The sequence below is a fragment of the Apteryx rowi genome, unplaced genomic scaffold (assembly GCF_003343035.1).
Source record: "Apteryx rowi isolate R43461 unplaced genomic scaffold, aptRow1 scaffold_228, whole genome shotgun sequence".
NCBI lineage: Eukaryota > Metazoa > Chordata > Aves > Apterygiformes > Apterygidae > Apteryx > Apteryx rowi.
The window spans coordinates 53,694-60,133 of NW_020448619.1; positions in this window are offsets into that span (position 1 = coordinate 53,694).

Below are 6,440 nucleotides of genomic sequence, written 5' to 3' on the forward strand. Positions count from 1 at the left end.
GCTCCCATGATGTCACTGGGGCCTGACCCCAGCAGCCCAGCTGTGCTCTCCAGGAGAACAGGTAGCTGGCACTGGGCATCCTCCGGCAGCAGCTCCGCAGCTCATTTTCATTCCCTTTCTCATCAAAAAGGTGAGTCTGACCAGGCTCACTCATTGCTTTCCGTCGATGTAAAGCACCTGGGAGCAGACAGCTTTTGCTATAAAAGGCAGCTTTTTGCTGATCCACATGGAAAATGGTATCACCCTTGATCTGGGAGTGCAGGGTTAGCCAGATTAAAGGTATTGCTCTGTACTCATTCCCAGCTCCCTAAACTTCCCATCACCAGTCGAGGCATGGGGGAATGGGGGTTAGTGGTGGCAGTGGAGAAGAAGGGGTTCTTAGGAGAAGATCAAATCTCAAAGCATTGTATTTACACTCATCAGGAGGCAATAAAGAAGCTATGCAGGCAGGAGAATTAGAGATAAGGGCAAACAACACACTGTTCCCAGACCAATGTCCTGCCCGCTGGTAAAAGTGGGGGGCACAGCCCGATACATTCTTGACATTTTGTTCTCCCAGCTGATGCCAACTCAGTCCTTATCAGATATCTCCACGGCCAGTGATTTTTCACAGTGGATAACACTGCCAAACTCTATAGGAAAAAAATCATAAACTTCTGTCCTAAGCAGCTGAGCACAATGTTCTCTTCCCAGCCTTCATGCGGAGGGTTTTTGTAGCTTTACCTTTTCCACTGCGCTTCATTTAACCTCTTTTCTGCCATGCACATTGATGGTGCTGACCCACCCAGAGCTTCATGAAGATGAGGCTGGGTGGTGAATCTTTGCTAAGTGCTCTTGAGGTTTCTACCGCTGCAGCTGCATTTAATGTGCAGGCACAGAGTTGGGACAGGGCTGCACAGTCAGAAGAGGGTTGCCCTTACAGGTTGGGTTAGTAGCCCAGAGAGGTTGTGCCTAAACCCAGACACACCTGTCTCTCCATGGCAAAAAAATGCCCCTTTCCTCCCTCCCCACTGGGGCAAGCCACCCTTGTGCTAAGGGTGTTCCCAGATCTATAGTTTCCAAGGACTCCACGTCCAGTGTGGAGATGTGCCAATGCCCCCCGCCATTTCCAATGCACCACGGGGATTGCCCTGCAGTGAGCAGAGGCCGCCTCTGGCAGCAATCTGGCCACACGTGTGCGAGATGGCCTCCCAGTGGACGTGGCACCCAAAGTTCCCTCTCAAACAGCTGAGCTGATTTTGGCCAAATCTCAAGGATGCCTTTGATGCTGCTGTTCCTTCATGCTGAGCTACGGGAACCTGGGCTTGACGTCACTGTGTGGTGTGAGAGAGACACCCTCCTTGTTCTGCTGGGTGTCAGATTCTTGGTTAAAGCAATATTTGGGCAGTGCAGTTATGTATGCCAAAGCCAGGGGAGCTGGGGAGGCAGGTTGAATGTTGCCTTTTAGGTTCTGTGCACTGAGATAAGAAAGCTTTTCATTAAGTTAATACACACAGTCAATTGCTTTAAAAGCATACCCTTACCCAGGGCACCATGTGATGGTATTGTTAAAGTGAGCTTTTTTTAAAGTGAGTCGTTAAGACGCTTCTCTGCCCTCCACTATCCCATGTGCCCGTTTGTGCTCCAGAGGACTTTTCAACACTCCCTTGGATGGGTCCTCCTAGCTTGGGCAATAAAAAGCACATTAAATTTGGCCAGGCATCTCTGGCCTTGGCCAACCCCAGGCTGCTCTGCCCTCAGTGGAGGAAGGACCTGGCTGGGGTGGGTAGGGAGCTCCTGCCCAGGAGGCTCTCAGGAGATAGCGCCCACACCCCAGGGTGCCAAGCATGGGCTCTAGGGCTCCTTGCAAGAGATCTACCTTATCCTGGGCCTCTGCTGAATGCGCTGCAGCACCCTGCGGTAATAGTCTGGGCTGTACCTTAAACATACTGTGCCCATTCCTCATCTTTCTTCTCAAAGCAAATGGGAAGAATAACAGCAGGGTTCATTAGTGTAGGGCATAGCTCTAAGCAGGCAAAACAACCCACCTGAAAAACACTGCCTGGTGACTGCTGCAGCACCTGTTGCTGTTGTTCAGACCTGCAGGATTGCTCCAAGACATCAGACATTGCTAGCCAGAGCAGGCCTTTTCCTTGTCTGGCTATTTCCTAGCCCCTGCAGGGCTCAGGGATCTCATCCTGTTGTAGCACTTTCCTGTCCTCTAGCCTCAAATTTTAGGGGAGGGTTGTGTTTGCTGTTTCATCTTCCTTGTCTCTTTATTCTGCTCCAAATCCCCAGTGTCTCTGACAGCAAGGTCTCTCTCCTAAGCTTTCTGTTGAAGGTGATGTCAACTGGTAGAAACCCACTCTTCATTAAGAGCTCTACTGTAACATATATAATGTATATTTTGTAACATATGTAATGTGCATACTATATATATGCTGCCTGTGAGTGTGAATATATACACACACACAATTACTTGTCTATAATGTTTGTATATATTTATACACATTATACTCTACATTACTAGTTACTCTGCAGTGCTTTGCAATGGAAGTTTCTTTTAACCATGATATAAAGGCATTCATGGGACAAGCCTTGTGGAAAGAAATCAATCATTTTATCAGATGAACTGATACAGCTGATTAATGAGGCAAGTTTCTGGGCCAGTTTAAGACCTTCTTTGGGTCTTTCTGAAAAGAAGCAGGATTATTTTCCATTTTGTCCATTCCTCCCTTGTACTGGCAACAAGAAGCGCTAGCAGCTACCAGTCTGACTGTCTTCAGTGCAGACTGCTCTACCACAGACCCACTGAACTGTAGCCAATTTTGTGTATAATCAGATCATAGCATAAGATATCAGCTATGTCTAGCCATATTCACATTTTCATGTCTTGCACAGTTTGCACAGGGCCCACACACAGTCTTCCTTGACCCACACACTGAGTTCTGCAGTCCTAACTCCTCTGGTACCTTTTTTGTAGTGTTCCAGATCCCCAACTGAAAGACTAGCTTCAGGACCCTATTCATGCAGCTGTAGCCATTTTTTTGGAGGGGATGTGCTGTGTTGCTTGGCACAGTCAGGATTAGTTCTGGCTTTCCAGCTCTCTATCTTGTTTTAGGTTCCAGCCATGGGCTGGTCTCCTCTAAAGGAGTTGGCTATGATCCCCCTTTCCTTTCTCCTCCCCTCCCTTCACTCCCTCTCCCTATGATTCATCTGAACATGAATCCCTATGATTTGCTCATCCATCACAAACTTTGCTAGTGTCACCTTCCTTCGATGAAAAAGGCATCTCTCATTTAATGTGGAATGTAGAATGCCTCTCATTTCTCTCAAGCTTAGCTTTCTGCACCTTAAGATGTAGTTATCTGAAAACTACTAAACTCATCAAGTGCATCAGAGCCAGCCAGTGTAAGAACTGAGGCTACTTTGCAAGGTCTTGTTATTTACTTGCACCTTGTACAGACACAAAGCAAAACTTTGACCTTCCTCGGCTGCGTCCCATGGTTCTGGAGCTCCAGTGGAGCTTTAAATGCTCCATTCTTCGGCTCTGACATTTCCTCTGTATTTCTGGCACCATGTCATCATCACTGTTTACTCAGTATTTCAGGTATTAATTTGTAGGAGAGGGGCCTGCTTATGGTCAATAAAGAAGTGCCTTTTTACTGATTGCACTCAAATTCTGCATCTTCTCTACCCCACAAAAATGCTTCCTAGCACCCTCTGACCCATGTCAAGCCTTCAATACAAAGCAGTGGAAGTCACAGGACTACCCATTCCCACATCCTTGCAATAGCAGTACTGGATCTGCTAGATGAAATACCAGGGAAGCAAATCATACCCCCACAATTCTTCCCTATCTGACCTTGGCAAATTTTTTTCCTGACTTCAGATCAGGACACCGGTTTATCTGTGAATATATGAACGAGATGCACCAGTGAGGTTTTTGAGAGGTTTCCCAGCTCAGCCTAAGCACGTACCACTTGGTCTCTATCTATGGCCAATCTCTAGCACCTCAGATGAGAGTCAGCCGGGACCATCCTGATTTTACAGGAATATGTAGCAATGGGGAGCAGTTAAACAAGTGGCTTGCGGATGGCCACAAAATCTGGCCAGGCTGCATGCCTTCCCCCTGACGCTACAGGCAGCAAGTGCATCTATGAGAGAGAAGGAGAGAGACATTTAAGAGAGTGTGCTTTGCACCTGGGTCACAGCTCAAGAGCAAAGGGAAGCTGTAGCTCAGCCAGCAGTTGTTTCTGGGCACCACACGGACACTGCTACAGGTGCAAGGGCTTGACATGGACAGTCAGAAGACCCTGCAATCTGTCCCCACTCTTCTTCACCGCACTGGCTGTGCAGGGCTCTGCAAGTGCAGTGTTGTGCCTTGTGCAAGCCACATGGCCATGATTGCCTTTTGCAACAAATGGAGGAAGCCACCTTTGCATGGGGCAGATGGGCGGAGAGAGCAGAGACAGCCCTCTCGGAGCAGGTGTCCCACGCCAAGCTGGCACTTGCTCCAGTGGTTATATAATGACAACAAATGTTCATCAAACAGTGGCCAAGCTATGTCGCTTGAGACCCATTTAATGTCCAGACAGACAGACAGCATGTCACTGCTCTTACATATTACAGTCATATCCGATGCCCCCAAGGGGACCTGCTGTCACATCTCTCCCAGAGGAAACTTCCTGGAAGCTCCTGCTGCAGCGTTTACCCAAGTCACCACCAAAGGCAGCCTGAAAGAGCAAAATGCATTGCCCCACTCATTTTGGTGGATATGACACCACCAATGCACAGCAATAATAATTTCAGTGGTTAACATTGTTTGCCTCTCTGAGGGCAGTGTTGGCAAAAACATTCAATCTCCCTAGCAATATAAACCCACAGCTGCTTCCTTCAAACTGGAGGTGAATGGAAGCAAGCTGAGTGAAAGTGTATGTGTACTTGTAGCGCTCATGTTGCAGAGAAAGAGAGAGAGGAAATGAGTCTAAGTGCAAAATAGAGGAAGTGGAAGAAAAACAGCACAAAGAAAATGCTGCATCCATTGAACGGGACTTGAATTGTTATCTGGGCTGCTGTTTGACGGACTTATGGTATCACTTAATCCCATTCTCCCCGTGCAGAGAGAGAAACCCTGCAACTTTGCATTGTCAGCGTGACGGAAGAAACAACGGCAGCTGATCCCGGTTGGGGCAGTATTCCTCCCAGCCTCACAGACCGGCCTTTGTTCCCAGTGCAGTGACAAAGAGCTCCCTTCTTTCCTTTACCTCTGTCAAGTTGTTCACTGATATGTCAGAACAGTGCATTTTTTCCAAGAATAAATCAATCCTGGCTCGGATGACTCAGCCTGTTCCCCTCGGGCCCCCAGGCCGCCTCCCAGCCCTTGGAGAGCCCTCGTCCCTTACCCAGGCACCCAGGTCCCAGCCTGGCCCATCTCAGTATAGCTTGGCAAAGCTGCGCACTCCCAGGAGCCCATTGTTACTAAGCTACAATCAGAGGCAGGTCACAAGCCCGGAGCCCAGAGCCAGCAGATCCTCGCGGGAGTTTTGCGTGCCGAGCCAGGAGTGTGCATGGTGCTCGTATCACTTTCCCGTCATCTGTCTGGTTGCTCTCAGCACCACCTAAAGTTGTCACTTGGATGCTCTGCTTTCTTGCCCTCTTCTGACAGATGAGCATAGGGGAAAGGAGAAGGTACTGATGGGTATTAGCTGTTCTTCCATGTTACCTCTTTCTCCCCCCACACAGAAGAAAAGATTACAGAAGATTTCGCAGATTTTAACTGCACTTTCACCTTCATTACTTTTCTCATGTTCATGGTACGCAGAGATGAACCCACACACAGACATGCAGAGACACAAAACAGGGTTCACGCCCTGACCCCCACACACTGGTCCTGACATACAAGAAGACACATCTGGAGGCGTAGGCACGGCAAGGCTCTTGCACAGAAAAACAGAATAGTACACGGAGGTAACAATAGACAGACAGACAGATGTCTTATAGTGCTATCCAAGAAATCCCAAGTCTGTCATTGTCCCCTGAGGAAATCTGACAAAAGCAGCACACTACATTACAGAATCACACAGAATCACAGAATGGTTGAGGTTGGAAGGGACCTCTGGAGATCATCTAGTCCAATCCCCCTGCTCAAACAGGGTCACCTAGAGCATGTTGCACAGGATCGCATCCAAGCGGCTTTTGAATATCTCCAGAGAGGAGGCTCCACAACCTCTCTGGGCAACCTGTTCCAGTGCTCTGTCACCCTCACAGTGAAGAAGTTTTTTCTCATGTTCAGATGGAACTGTCTGTGTTTCAGTTTGTGCCCGTTGCCTCGCGTCCTGTCGCTGGGCACCACTGAAAAGAGTCTGGCCCCATCCTCTTGACACCCTCCCTTCAGATACTTGTACACGTTAATAAGATCTCCTCTCAGCCTTCTCTTCTCCAGGCTAAACAGGCCCAGC